This window comes from Triticum aestivum, chromosome 4D (assembly GCF_018294505.1).
Source record: "Triticum aestivum cultivar Chinese Spring chromosome 4D, IWGSC CS RefSeq v2.1, whole genome shotgun sequence".
Lineage (NCBI taxonomy): Eukaryota > Viridiplantae > Streptophyta > Magnoliopsida > Poales > Poaceae > Triticum > Triticum aestivum.
In genome coordinates this window covers 481,352,774-481,363,478 of record NC_057805.1, presented here as the reverse complement: position 1 = coordinate 481,363,478, position 10,705 = coordinate 481,352,774, and the positions used below count along the sequence as shown (strand labels likewise).

Sequence of the window (10,705 nt, the reverse complement as noted above, 5' to 3'; positions counted from 1 at the left end):
TTCATCTGTTGTCACTTCCAAGGTCAGGCCCAGCGAGTGCAACTCGAGAGATTTCACGCTCGGAAACCAGGAGCATATTTCCTTGCACTTGGCCAGCAATTTCTCATCTCCGGCGCAAAACTCTTCCATCCAGGTAGAGCTAGTAATCAATCGAAGAAGAAATTCACAAATCAAAATTTAAAAAATTAAAGCGATTGTAAGGATCAAAATTACCACGGAATCGAAAATGGGCTCCTATGAACGGATCCTAATTTCTAGGGTTTTCTTTTTTTCCATACTAGCTGCCACTATCATGAATCCAATCATAAATAAATGTCAATACTATTTGAAATAATGGAGCAGCTCAACGAACAAGAATTAAATCACCCATTCAATCGACTAATCTGAATTCCTAGGGTTTTAATTAGAAATGTACGTGCCGCCCAACTATATCAGATGGTTCCTGCGAACTGCAGTGTATCACTGTGTCGCTTCGTCATTGGAGCTCAGGCGGACGGTTGGAATGGGCAGAGGGGCTTCTAGGGCAAGGCGGCGAGGGGCTGCAACGGGAACGGTCGCGGCGGAGGCTAGGTGGGGATGCGGCTGCTCGGTTGGGGTCGGGCTATTTTAGGCAAAATAAAGTGATAACTCACCGAGCCTAGGTCCCACTCGTCATAAGCGGTCACGGCCATGGCCCACATGTCCAAAGAAGCGAGGACCCACACGTCAGTAACTGATTAGGTAACAGTCAACTGCATTGACCCGACGGCAAGGCTCCGTTTGGGCTCGTGTGAGAATGGGCCGAGTGGTGGAGGGTAAAAGTGAGGAAAGTTAGATGTTGTGGGAAAAACTGAGTCAGTAACGATCGTTGATCCAAACCTTATATGCATCTTCATATTATTCCTGGGTGATCATGGGGTAATTTTTTTATTTTTACTATGTTTCCCAACAATCTTATCATTAAGCAAAGAATGATTTTATTAATCCTCCAATTTTTTAAAAATCTTTGGCTCCCAAACCATAAAAGTGGGACACTGGCATCATTGATAATTTCGTTGATCTTGGCATTGCTAACACTATTAAACATGTTCCAATCATAAAGGATGACGATGATGATATTTTCTGTTGGAACTCACACCCACTAGGAAATTACTATCAAATGTGTGTCTCTACTCCTAATTAGTCATGGCCATCTCAGGCCCGGCCCTGTCGGCCCACCAGGCCCGGCCCTAAAATCCAGGGCCTAGGCCCGATGGGCTTGCCCATGGGCCGGGCTTGGGCCTGAGTTTTGAGCCCACCAGCAGGGCCTGGACGGGCTTGGGCTTTGCATATTGGCATTTTAAGGAAGAGGCCCGGCCCACGGCCCTAAGCCCTAAGGGCTTTTCAGGGCTTTTTACCAGATGGGCCGGGCTTGGGCTTGAAAAGTAGGCCCGATGGTAGAGACTGGGAGGGCCTAGGCCTCAATTTTTTGCCGTGGGCTTTTTCAGGCCCGGCCCAAGCCCGACCCGGCCCATGGCCAGATATGCTCCTAATGGAGCAGTTGGTAGTCTCCGCCGGTCAATTTTCGTCTCACCAGAGACGGGTTTTTTTCGTCCTTTTTTTTCGTCACCTCCCCACCCCACCTCACCCCACCCCACGCACGCACCCCCAAAAAAACCACCCCGCAGGAGGAACGCCGTTCCTCTCGATCCCCTCTTATCGCCGTCGCCGTCCTCTCGATCCCCTCCCGTCGCCGCCACCATCCTCTGGATCCCCTCGAGTAAGCGGCGCCGCCGTTGGCTCCCGATCTCCTCGATTAAACGCTGCCGCCGTCGTCTCTCGATGCCCTCAAGATCGCTGCGCCGCCATCGTCTCTCCATCCCCTCGAGATCCCAGATCCCACACCGCCACCGCCGGCGCCTCCTCCGCTGGCGACGCGGCGAACGAGAGACAAGGGGAACGATGGTCTCCACCGCGGCGGAGGTGGGCGAGGACCCATGCTGGAGGAGGAACAGCATGGGTGCGTATTTTTCTCGTCTGCAGCAGCAGGCTCACTAAGGTGACATACCACGCAAACCCCTTCCTCGCTGAGTTTTTGTGACTCCTTGCCGGTGAATGGCAGTTCATGATGCTTGTTTGCGCTATGGAGAATCGGAGCTATGGTGTCTCCCCCATCCCTCGTTGCGTCATGGCCAGCTCCCTCCATAGCACCACATCGGCTTATAGTCACGTCGCGCTAGGTATGGGCCCACGGGAGCCAGCGCTCGGCGGCCCCAGGTCCGGTGTTCCTCGTTGCCGCCGTCGGCTCCGCCACCTACCTCGACGACGGGATCCAGAGCCTCCGCATCCTCCTCCTTCTGTTGGGCGATGACAAGGATCCGATGTTGTGTGCTGCTCCATCTACACGCCTTCTTTCTCATAGGAATCTGTATCGCAGGTTAGTCCTCGATCTTCCATGTGGCTTACTGAATTTGAAGTAGTGATTGAACTATGATCTGAGGCAAATTTGTGGAGAGATTCAGTAGTTGAAGCCTCCCGATTGATAACATACACGTTAGTACTCTGAACCTCCAAATTCCCTGCTCTGTTCTTCCAGAAGATACATTATTAGATCCTTTTTTCCTGAGACGAGTCTACATTTTTATATGCTAACATTGCTGTTCATGAGAACGCAACAACACCATCAATTCTAACACATATTTTGAGTTTTACTGATTTGTCTGCAAGTAGAATTTGTGGATTATCAATTCAAGAAATGGGGGCACTGTTTGGGCAAGCCACTATTGAGATGTTTCCGCAAATGACATGATACACCATCATACTTTCTATTTTGTGCATTAGTTTTAGTTTATTGCAATATTTAAGTAAATGTGATCCCTTTTAATTAGCCCAAGTTTTTTATAAATGGTAGTACGGTATTTCTTCTGATAGAATATATTAAACAATCCAAGTTTTGTTCTTGGAACTATACAAGTGCATCTCCTATTTTATTATAATAGCATGATGCACTTAATTTTCTTATGAGTGATAATTCTATGTGATTATATGATTATTGGAGCTCACATTTTTTAAGCGATGCATCATGTGTTATTGATTTTCATTTGTCATAGACAATAGTAAAAGGGAAAATCTGGTTGAAAAGTATGTGGTGTACAGTTTATAAAAACTTTCCGGGCTCATAAAAATGAAATATGATTTAGTGTTACTAGAAGAGAGATCTTGATTCGTGGCTTTGATTTAGTTTGAGTTATTTATTTTCAGTTTTATGCTTCATAAATCAGTATGCTGATGCTTGGTACTATAATCATGTGACCTACCAGATCAAGGCCCGGATACACAAGAGGCAGTACCAAGCAGCTACTACTCTCCGGCGACAGCAACAACAAGGCATGTTGCCTTCTATTCTTTTTGGAACCTAGCTATTCGTGTGCTTTTCCTATCACCGTGAATCAAATAATAGTTGTCAAAGCTCTTGGCTTAAGACAATCAAATTTATACAAATATTTTCTTGAATAGTTGCTCGAATATTTTTCTTTTGCAAGGATCAAGTACATCTATGTTTCATTACTCACATCTCAAAATAATGTTCTGTAATCAGGATGCATGATTGGCATGGACCATGGAGTATGGATCATCTTGCCATGTTGTGTTCTTCTTGTGTTTAAGATTGTGCTTTTGCAGATGAAGTTGTTGATCCTGCTGAGGCGCGCCGCTGTCATCGGGATATTTGTGAGGGGAAGCGCCCTTTTCGAGAGATTCCAGAGAAGAAGTATGTTTTGGGCACGCCGCCTCCTGGTCTGAGTGGTGTTTCAGCTGGTGCTCTGCTGCGGGTCTCTGTCCTGTATCTTCCTCGTGTGGTGCTTCTGTTTCACATGTCCATTGTCGGTCTTCCTAATTCTGTTGTCTTGCCTACAGTTGCTGCGGCCCCTCTCTTTGCTGGTGCATTGGCTGCTGTGCTAGATATTTCGTCTTTGGGCTCTTCTTGCTTGGTGGATATTCATATGTACGGAGATGCTGGGTGCCCATCTATTTTGCAAAGGACAATTTCTTCCAGTTCTAATGTGCGCACGAGTGGGGGGCGTCAGGGTTCATTGTCAGCTAGCTGTCTGAATCTTCGTGCTTCGGATTTGTCTCATGATCTGCTGCACGTACGACACGTACGACAAGTATGCATCCTTCTCACGTGCATGTCTCCGTTGTTGATAATTTGGTGCTGGACTTTACTGTTGTTCAAGAGTAATTTTCCTTGACTTCGCCGTTCTCGCAAGCCATTTTTAATTGTTGTTTCCTCTTTGCAATAATTGTTTGTGAATTTGTTTAGGGGGACAACAGAATTCTACTGAATTGTGGCGGCGCCATCGAGAGATTCATGAATGAAATGTCCTGTGTTGGGTTCTTCAGGTTTACCTCTTGCCTTTTACTTTACCTCGCATTTTTGCATTTTGATTTATTCCTCCCCCCTCTCTTAATTTGTTCCAGCCGATGGGGTGTCTCTCCCGGGTCTAGAGTCTAGGCATGTTTCTTCCGTGTGGTTGCTTCCATCTTCTGGGGCCTCTTTCTCTCGGCCGCAGGTGTTGGCAGTCCAGCCACCACAGGTATTCTCCTCTTCAAGATATAGACCATCTTTTGTGTCTGGGAGTCGGCTAGACTTAAATTCTCGATCTAGGCACCTGGGTATGCTCCATTTAGTTGTAATTTATTGTTCATTCTCTGTTCTGCATGTTCAGTTGTTTGTCTAAATGCTCAGCTGCCGACGACACGTCATCGGGCCACCGCCACCGTCACTGTCGAACTGTTGTTGTTGTGTCGCCGTCGAGTTGCTGGCGTTGCAACGTCGCCGGCTGCTGCTGATATGATCACTGTCGAGCTGCGGCAGTGCTGCCTGACTTGGAGCCGAGAGAAAGAATAGGAAGAGATGCGAGAGAGGAGAATTTAGAGCTCTCTATTCATTTGTTTCTTGCTCGTTGAGTTACAGGTCTCGTGGTTTTGTATGCCAACCCAACAGACCATGGCTGAAGGCCCCCACACACATTAACTTAACACAACCACTCAAAGCTGGCGCCACCACTTCCTACCCCTTACCGGTGGCGCACTGCTGCATATAAGTCCCCTCGGGCGTGACATCTCCACGTACACGCAGTGCTGCATGAATATTTTGACAGATCATTGTCTAATCAAATGCTCATGATTTAGATGAAGTGGCAAAATCCATATAGTAGTTGTTCTTCTCTGAATACAATAGTTTCATGTGGCTTCTGAGCTTGTGCCTTCCGGGATTTAAAGCGGCATTATCAGTACTCTGTACTTGTATGCATGATTGACTAACAAGATTGCACTACCACTTGTATTTCTTTCGTTAATATGCACGTAATCTACTATTCTTTCCGCATTCAGATTGTGCCTTGTGGTGTGTTTTTTTGATCCAGATTATGCCTGAACCAGCAGGAGCCTCCGAAGCAGCAAGAGAGTAATGGATGGGGAAACTGGCAGATCCGTTTGTGTGGACGACAGCTCGATGGTGGCAACTCGGCTAGGTTTGCCATGAGAAGGCCAGACTATGCGAGAGATTTGGCGTGTGTAGTTTATGTTGTCGCTAATTACGGTGGAGTGTGGTTAGATTATCAGCTTTGTTAGATGCATAGGGCATGGAAGGAGCGGTGGATATGAGCTCCTACGGCAAAACTACTGTGCCTTGAGCAACGTCAGAGGAGCCGGCTCCCGCTGAGAATACATTTTATTTTCTTTAGCCGATTAATTCCAATAATTAATGAGGGCTGATGCACCCCGGGAGCAGCTGCCAAGATGGAAGTTTGTAGCAAATAGGACGCCTTCCATCAAAGGGAAACTACGGCCAACTCCGCTCTCGTTGGCTGGCGATGCATGACGAGGCCAATGGACAGCTCGGTGCTACACAAATGAATCAAGGAGAACATGTTAACAGACCAGCAACGTGCTAGGAGGCCAACAGGAGCATTACCTGGTGTTGACCGGCGGGCAAATGACATCATATATGTTTTTTTCCAACCAAGGTAACCATCCAAACAGTGCCCTGATAGTCATATATTCCTTAATGTTTTGGCCTGGAAACAAGTTTAGTTGCAACTCTTTTGCTATCATGTTTTCCAAATTTCGTTCACTAGGGTTCCTTTCTTATTATCATCTTCCGGATATATATTTTTATCATTACATGAATTCAGTTCTACTTCTATCGTGTCTCCTTTTCACATGTTTGCATCCAGCTGAATATCCATCTACCTGCAGGATTTTGTCACATGTGTAGTGTATTCTAAAAATTATAAGCTAGCATGTTATGCCCTACCATCTGCAAGAACAATGAATTGTGTACTGAACATAAGATTTTTTTTGCAAGTTGCTCTCAGTTATGTCTTTGGCGGGGCATACTTGATCATAAATTTTGTACAAAAGGTAATAGCTAACAATACGTATGCAGTTGTTACTTAAATATCGGATTATTCTATATTGTTTAGATTTAGTTGGAGAATGCAGCTAAATCAATTATGTCATATATTGGCAAGAAGGGGTGCACGGGCAACCTACTAGGAGATGGGACAATGGGCCTTGAGGACGTGGCACTGTTCACGAGGGCGACATTCCGACAACACTCCAGCATAGACTTGTCGTGATACCTGGACGTGGGCTGGTAAACGGAGGTAACAGGGAGCCTCAACATCAGGACATCAAGAAGGAAGCTGATGATGATGATGAGTACGGCCATCTTGGCATGGATTGCTGCGGCTGCCATGCCCATGTCCAGCAACATGTTGTCGTGCCAGTGCTGCAACCTTCTACTCCAAACACGGTCGCAAGCAATGTGATCATGAAGTTCTGGGATACTTAACATTCCCTGTATTTTTCTAGCAATGTCTTAGTTAAGACGTAGATGCAAGGGCTCATATAAATCTCAATGAATTTATATTAGTTACCATGATAATTTGATTGTATATATGAGCATATCCGAATCATTTTAGGCTTATAATGGCATTTCCTTTAATGATTTATTTATAGAGTATTACAATGGTGACAATGGAGGGATTCTTATCTTTTTGTATACCATGTATTTTTGGTGTTTTATACCTTCACTGCAGGTCTCTAAATCTAAGAGAAAAAAAGGTTATTTTCATTTTCTTTACTTAACTATGTTTCGTATACTTACAGTATGTTCTTTTTTTTTAGGGACTTACAGTATGTTCTTGTAACTGCATGATGGTAGCACTTGTTTTTTCTTTCTATTTGCTTCCTTTTATCCAAAATTTTAACTGAACTAGATAGGATGCCACATACTATTTTGCCTCTTTTGCGGGATTGCATGCTGATAAACTTATGAAACATATGGTATTAGGTGTGCATGTAATGAGATGGTGTGGTTGATTGAGATGATGCTAGAGTCACGCAGCGTGGCAACGAGACACTACAATAGTCATATTTTTCCTTGCAATTTTATTTGAACTTGATAAATACATGACTATTGTAGTGTCTGAAACCGAGCTCAAATAATCCTAAGTGAATGCAAGCTTTAGTTAGTCTTTGGTTTCCAGTCATCTTATATGTTCTTATTTCTCATGTTGTAGTACGACACATAGAATAGAAAGGTCAGCTGTGGCGACAGATAATACTTGCAGTACAACGCAAACACATGTAAATGTAAACTGCATGACTAAAAACAGCAAGAATCATAACTCAGCTATTTAGCTTAATTAAAAGGTAATGTCATTTCTGGGTTTTCTAGCTGAATAACTTTCCAGTTTATATGTATGTTAGTCCAAATAATTATCAAATTCCCTCAAAACAAGTGCTACCAGTGGAGAAACTGTTGTCCAGGAAAGTCTTCCTCTCCTACAAAGGCAGCTCAGTGGACTGGAGCCATATCAAAGTTAGTAGAAGCACCAACATGTTTGAGACATGCTTTTGTTTTGCACCATCATCTTTCACATGTACATTTGAGCTAACTGAATTATATATCGCTTTATCTCCGCAATTCTCCTTTTGAGAAGAGAATTACTATAATTTGTGTATGCACCAAAGTGTTCGGTTAGCATGTGGTAGATTGGTTAATTGGTTTAGAGAAGGCAGGCATACAAGTTGCTCGGCAAAACACATTTTTGTTGTGCAGATAGTGCCTATATTTTACTGATATGCATGGTTGAACATAGTACTTATGTTATGTGATGAGTAACGTAAGATGAAGTGTAACATGGTGGACATGGCTTCATGACAGAGCAGGTGGAGAGATGTTATGGGGCGATGTTGAGGTCGGCGATGGAAGAAATGGGCAAATGGGGTTCCTGATAGGTTCCCGTCTTTCTCATGGAGCGATGCAATGTACAACAACATCGTATTGGGTTCCATTTCTAGATGGAGAAGAACGGATGAACGACATGAGCGTGATTCATTTGTTCATTCATTTTATCCTTCCTTATTCCACTCATCTCAGATTCATTTACTTTTGCACTCACCCATGATTTGATGGATCTAAAAATTTAGTGACGTTAATTGTAATGAGGAGTACCATATATTCATAAGCCTCAACTATTTTTTTCCAGTAGAACATGATCATTATGTTTATATATACAACCATTAAGTTTTTTAAAATGCCCGTGGCAACGCACGGGCATTCTACTAGTACATAATTAGTTTACAGGTTATGCAGGAGGAAGGGGAGCCACAACCTAGAGTTATAACTAACAATACAAAAGGACTTCTAAAGCAGGCATGCAAGGCAAAAGACGTAGCTCCAAGAATCCAAACCTTTGCCTGGAGACTAATCAGAAGAGATCTACCAACTGGGAAAATTGCAGGTAAGTATCCACAACATATTAGCAAGCTTGGTTTGCTAGACCTTGGCACATTAGATTTCACACACTACTCCAAAATTCATATTCTTTAGTTAACATCATCTTGAGCTTTGCTAACTCTAATCATCCACATGCTACTTTGAGAAAGATTTTTACTTCCATGTGGTACCGTTCGAAATCAGGAAATGATAAACTCTTTCCAAGAAAACATGTCTCTCCAGTCCAATTTTTTTTACGGCTCAAGTTATAACGAAAACTTTTCTTTGGAACTACAAACTAATATGCAGGTACCAAAGACTGGAGTAGGCAAGCTATGCATACACGGCAAGGACAAGTTAATTCACGGGAATGCAATTGATAGCACCAAGCATCCAGCACTAGTTAAAGTCATCACAAACGCCACATAGGATGAACAAGAGCAATCCAACCCAACAAGAAGAGACAAAGTAGGTATTGGATATTCATGCGTGTAGAACATGAGGAGAGAAGAATGCATGTCAAGATTTGGGCGAGCGGTGGTGGCTAGATCTCGCAAGCAAAATGATGCAGGTTCACAGGCAATATGACACAACATTGATGCTATTGTAGTCGTTGATGCGCAACACTGCCACCACAATATCATTGATGTTGTGGTCGTCACCGACGCCGTCCACATAGCAACGCATGCGTTGTAGAAGCATCACCATTCCTCATCGCAGCAGCGATGACTGTATTGCAGAAGCACTACTTCGTCGTCTCGTAGCAGTACCTTGCAGCACCGCTGGCTATCACTATATGGCTCGCGGCTCATGAGCTAGGAGCTTCGCCCGAGATTGCTACATGACCAATGTTGTAGCCGAATTGCTACATGGCTGATGTCACAGAAGCTGGTAGGTGTGTTGCCACTGCAAAGGGCCTGGCGAGACGACGCGACGCTGGGATGCTTGATCTCACCAATCCAATAGCTCGTGACCAGCCAATCTTTGCCATAGATTAGCCAATAGACGCATAGTGCGGGCCATGTTTATTGGGTTGTATGATTATGACGGATGAAGTTTGTGACATAACGATGCCACGCAAGCCAGTCAGATGTTGGCGTGGTAGCACAGGTGATCAAACATGGCGACAAATCGGCTTGTACCGTGCAAGATGGTTTAGGTTTCCATTGTAAAAAGATGTCGCATTGGATGATGATGTGCTAACATTGTTATCCACAATTTAGTCAGCCAACATGTCAACAATTGGTTCCGAGGGAATATTTTTCATAAATTGCATCATATCTCTTACCACTGACGGTACGGGTGAGCAGGGGTGCTCACCCTGGGTTGTTGGTAGCCGAGCAGGGTACCTCCCCTCCCCCGCGCTCTTGGACGACGCAGCACCATGAGCTCCAAGTCACCACATGGCCATTCATTTTCTTTCCTAGACGCTAGTCGATGGGTTATAAGAGGCAACGAGGAGGAAAGATCCGCGTATCTTTGTAATTGCCATCATAGTCCTCGTTTTGAAATTCTCATTTCTATACTACTACATGCAACATGCGGTTTCATTTATGTACATAGTAATTAGCAAACTTGCTACTCGTCATCTGATATGTCGATGACCTCCTTACCGGAGCCGCTGACCTCATGGTCATTGGCAGCCGGGCGAAACGTCAACACCTCGTCCTCGTCCGGGAAGAGCCGCTCATGCTTCACGTCCACCTCGTGGATGAAGTGGCGATTTGTCACCACCTTCGTCTCGAATTGCATAGACTCGAGAATGGCCTACTGCTCCACCGCCTACTCCGCTTGGGTGAGCTCGAACTCCGCCAACGCGTCTCCAATGAGGAATCCTACCTGCTCCGGCGTTGGCGCCTCCTTCTCCTCATCTGGCGCGGGCTCCTCCTCCTCCCACGCCTCTGCCTCTTCCATCTCCTCATCTGGTGTCTCCACCTCCTCCTGTCTCTCCTTCTT

The 10,705-nt window shown here is 44.8% G+C and overlaps 2 long non-coding RNA genes across 2 annotated transcripts; both read left to right on the top strand.

Annotated features, from left to right (window-relative positions):
• The first annotated feature begins 4,031 nt into the window (after positions 1-4,031).
• Positions 4,032-5,516, top strand: LOC123100436 (uncharacterized). The gene is made up of 3 exons (XR_006448400.1): positions 4,032-4,124; positions 4,280-4,359; positions 5,385-5,516. It is a non-coding gene; the product is annotated as an uncharacterized lncRNA (long non-coding RNA).
• A 342-nt stretch (positions 5,517-5,858) lies between these two features.
• LOC123100435 (uncharacterized) lies at positions 5,859-7,108 on the top strand. The gene is made up of 2 exons (XR_006448399.1): positions 5,859-5,987; positions 6,637-7,108. It is a non-coding gene; the product is annotated as an uncharacterized lncRNA (long non-coding RNA).
• Positions 7,109-10,705: the final 3,597 nt, after the last annotated feature.